The sequence below is a fragment of the Sardina pilchardus genome, chromosome 6 (genome assembly GCF_963854185.1).
Source record: "Sardina pilchardus chromosome 6, fSarPil1.1, whole genome shotgun sequence".
Taxonomy (NCBI): Eukaryota; Metazoa; Chordata; class Actinopteri; order Clupeiformes; family Clupeidae; genus Sardina; species Sardina pilchardus.
In genome coordinates this window covers 23,297,477-23,302,212 of record NC_084999.1, presented here as the reverse complement: position 1 = coordinate 23,302,212, position 4,736 = coordinate 23,297,477, and positions in this window count along the sequence as shown.

Sequence of the window (4,736 nt, the reverse complement as noted above, 5' to 3'; positions counted from 1 at the left end):
ACTTCAGGAGCGAGCACATTTCTGGTCAGCGGCGTTCGACTGTGAGCATCACTTGATGTTTGTCATTCATTAACATCTCCGGCCACTAATGCCGTGAAGATGCTGATACGCGCTGGTTAGCCAATATGCATGGCATTTCCATAGAAATTGCCTTGCATTAACATCCCGTGCTTCAAACTAATATAACTGTTCCCTCTTTCTTTCTTTCTTTCTTTCTTTCTCTCTCTCTCTCTCTCTCTCTCTATCTCTATCTCACTCTTTCTCTCTCATCATCCTCCCCAGACTGTGTAAGTCAAGCAATCCCGTCTAATACAGCCTTATTATGTGAAATCCTCTTAGGCTGTTAAATTGATTCTCTCGTCTTTTCACTCGCTTCCTCGCTTCCGTCTGTCTCTCATCGGAGACAAGGCAAAGGTAGGTAGTGTGCCTTCCCAGTCCCCACCACACTAATATGATTTAAGCCCTCTTGTCTTTTTCTTCAGATTTCTCTCTCTCTCTTTATTTGATCATGTCTGATACTTCCTCCCCCCTGCAGACCCTTTGAGGAGTGTCCTGAGTGTTTCTCCCCGTAATTGTCTCAATATTGTCTCATTTTTGACAAAGTTAGGTGTGTGTGTGTGTGTGTGTGTGTGTGTGTGTGTGTGTGTGTGTGTGTGTGTGTGTGTGTGTGTGTGTGTGTGAGGGCAGTGATCTGTGAAGAGAATGAGTAATGACTTTCTCAGAAATCGAGGTTTATGATATAGCCTATTAACACATGGCAATCTCTCTCTCTCTCTCTCTCTCTCTCTCTCCTTCCAATTCAATAGAGCATCAGTGGCAATGATAAAAGTTCACATTGTGTTGGCAAAGCAATTGTATATAGGTAGCTACTATTGGTGTTGGGCTGCAACAATTAATCAATTGATTAATAATTAACAATTCATTATTAAGTCAATCATAAACTTTCGCTAATCAGATTGGATCATATTCTTTAGGAAACAACCTACAAATTCCTTGATGTTGTTACCCCCTTAAACTTTTCTGCTGTACTTGATCCTCTATGACAGTACACTGAATATATTCAGGCTTGTGGACCAAACAAGGCATTTGAGGACATATTCTTGGACTTTGGACACACTCATCACTTATCTATTAAACAACTACTTGATTCATCAATAAAATGGTCAATAGATGAATCGGCTACCAAAAGAATCATTAGCTGTGTGTGTGTGTGTGTGTGTGTGTGTGTGTGTGTGTGTGTGTGTCTTGCCTCAGACAGGCATGAGTGTTAATATTGCATTTCCTCCAGAGCCCCGACCCAGCCCACCGTTTCCTGCTTGTCAGTTTGTTATTCTTCGTACATAGGAATGGTGTCGCTGGTGTGTCCCCTCCAGGCATGTTACCGTGGAGATGGTGATCGTGGAGATAGGAGGAAAAAGACAGAGAGAGAGAAGAGAGAGAGGGAGGGAGGGAGGACAGGAGAGGAAAGAGGGATGGTTGCAGTTTTCCCTCTGTCTGTTGGGAATGAGTTGGTTAAGGAGAAGTCAGAATGATTTATTGGGACAAAAGGAGGAAAACAGAGGGAGAGAGGACGGAGAGGAGAAAGAGAGCGACGGGATGGCATTGGGGAATCCCTCTCTCTCTTTCTCTCTCTCTTTCTCTCTCTCTCTTTCTCTCTCACTCCCTTTTTTCTCACCTGTCCTTTTTGGCCAGTATGTCTGCATCTGAAACTTTTACCATCTCTATTCTCTCTTTTTTCTCTCTTTATGTTCTTCTTCTCTCTTTTCTATTATACTCATTGTGTCAAGCCATCGCACTTCCTCTTTCCTAGAGTCTATTTCAGTTCCCTCCCTTTGTTCCTGCTCTCTCTCTCTCTCTCTCTCTCTCTCTCTCTCTCTCTCTCTCTCTCGTGATCTACCTGTCACCTCTGTGTGTGTCTGAGTGCCTACAATGATCTGTCTGTCAGTCCTCTCACACACACGAGTGTGGCACTCTTTCATTCATCTCGTGCTCTGCCTCCCTCTCTCCCTCTCTCCCTCTCTCCCTCTCTCCCTTTCTCCCTCTCTCCCTCTCTCCCTCTCTCCCTCTCTCTGCCTCTGGACCTGAGAACTTCAGGGATTACACTCTATGAATGCATTCAGCATTTGGAATGTACACACACACACACACACACACACACACACAGACCCTCAGACGTGCACACACACACACACACACACACACACACACACACACACACACACACACACACACACACACACACACATACCCTCAGACACACGCATACACATACACACACACACACACACACACACACAAACACACACAAACACACACACACACACACACACACACACACACACACACAGAAACCCTCAGACACACACCCACACACTCACACACTCACACACACACACACACACACACACACACACACACACACACACACACACACACACACACACACAGAAACCCTCAGACACACACCCACACACACACACTCACACACACACACACACACACACACACACACACACACACACACACACACACACACACACACACACACACACACACATAGGTACACACAAGTGCATATCCATTCTACAATCCCAGGGATAAAAACACACATACATGCACATACAAATTCACCCCACCCCAAGAAATAGCCATAGACACCAAAATACCTGTTGAACACACACACATTCTCTCTCTCCCTCTCTCTCTATCCCTCTCGCTTTTCCTCTCTCTCTCACACACACACACACACACACACACATGGATACCCATGCACGCACGCATGCACGCACACACACACACACACACACTCCAGGTCTTATCCACTGAAATGTATTCAGTTGGTATATTATTTTAGGTGTATATTAGATGAGAAAACAGCATCAGAAAGAGAGGAATAGAGAGAGAGAGAGCGAGAGAGAGAATAAGAATCCATATCTGCAGCTAATACTGTGCTGAAGCATGGAGAGCTTGTGTTAGCCGGGCCCTTCTGCCAGACATTATGGATGACATTCATATCTTTAAGACCTCTTGTTTTCTTGTAGTTTGCTCTCGGTGCCTCTCTCCGGCATTTGTCTCGGCAGGACAGGCACTGGAGTTTGATGGAAGCCAGCTTGGGGGTCTGGAGGGAGTGGGGGTGGGGGTGGGGGTCAGGGTGGTATGGTGTTGACGGGAATACAGAGCAAAGGATGACCAGTGTGTGTGTGTGTGTGTGTGTGTGTGTGTGTGTGTGTGTAGGTTCTGTCAATCCTTATAAAACATATTACATTTGCAAGACTGAGTCCAAATTCAATCTCTCGCTCTCTCCCTTCACTGCCCTCTTCCTCCCTCGTCCCCTCTCCTCTCCTCCTCTCCTCCGCTCCTCCTCTCCTCCGCTCCGCTCTGCCCTGCTCTGCTCTGCTCTCTGTGGCTGAGTGATGAGAAACGCTCCCGTGGTTTTGGCCCCCTGACTCGCCCGCCCGTGTGACATTTTCATCCCGGAGCGAGGGCTCGCACTCATCCGTCATCCCTCCTTTCCCCTTTTCACATCCCATCTCCTCTTTCTCCCATCACGCAATCACAGTGTCCCTCTTTACTGCTCCCCGTCTCCCTCGGACTCTCTCTCTCTGTCTTTTCTTTCTTTTCTCCATCTTTCACCCTCCCTCCATCTCTCCATCTCTCCCCCTCTCTCTCTTTCTATCCATCTCTCTGTCGCTCTCTCCATCTCTCGCAAGCTGCCTCTGAGGGCTGAGAAACAGAAAAAAAAATCACAAGAGCCGCTGACCCCCAGTGACACAGGCGGCAGCCCAGGCGGCGGCCGAGCGAGCGTGCGCTCCGGGAAGATACAGGGCAGACCGGGGAACCACGCTCGCTGATCCAGAGTCAGTGGCACTCATAACTGCCCCCAAGAGCCGAAGGTGACTCTTTGCAGGCTATACTGTTCTGCTAACAAGAGGATCCTGATGGTTGATAGGGTGGTAAACATAAGCTGACCCAGCCAAGCAAGAATATAAGGGTATATGGGAAGAGACTAGTTTCACAAACAGCTTTGTTGTTGTTGTTGTTGTTGTGGTAAAAGTAAAAATGAGTGGTTGAGGTGAGTGCTGATGGATTGCTAGGGCTAGGAGACTGCTGCCAACACAGCTGAATAGGAGCAGCTGAATAATAATAGGTAGATGAATAAAAAAAAGTACTGTAGCACTCCATATTGTGTAGAGAAATGAAGCAGACCGCGCCAACTAAAGGCCAACATCCACTGCGCCGTCTGACGCTCAAGTGACGATAAAGTTTAGAACTCCATTATGTTTAACGGAGCAAAGGCGTCTGATGCACATCAATGCCAGTGTTTAGACCAGGGGTCGGCAACCTGCGGCTCTGGAGCCGCATGCGGCTCTTTAGCGCAACCCTGGTGGCTCCCTGAGCGTCTTCAAAAATGTATGAAAATGAATGGGGGGATTTTTGTTTGTTTGTTTTAATATGGTTTCTGTATCAGGACAAACATTCTTAACGTTTTCCAATGTTGTAAAAATGTGCATAATAAATATTAAAGTTCAACATTTCTGTCAACGAAGATTTGATAGCCTGCGACACACGTTTCAGGGCGGCGCCGTGCCATGCAGGTGGCTGTGGTTGTAAACAAACCGGCGGGTGTCAGCATGGCCATGGCATGGATCCCAAAGGGAAAAAGAGAAAGATAGCCGATGAGATCAGAGAATTTAAGGCAGAATGGACCGAATCATTTGCTTTCATTGCTATTGCTC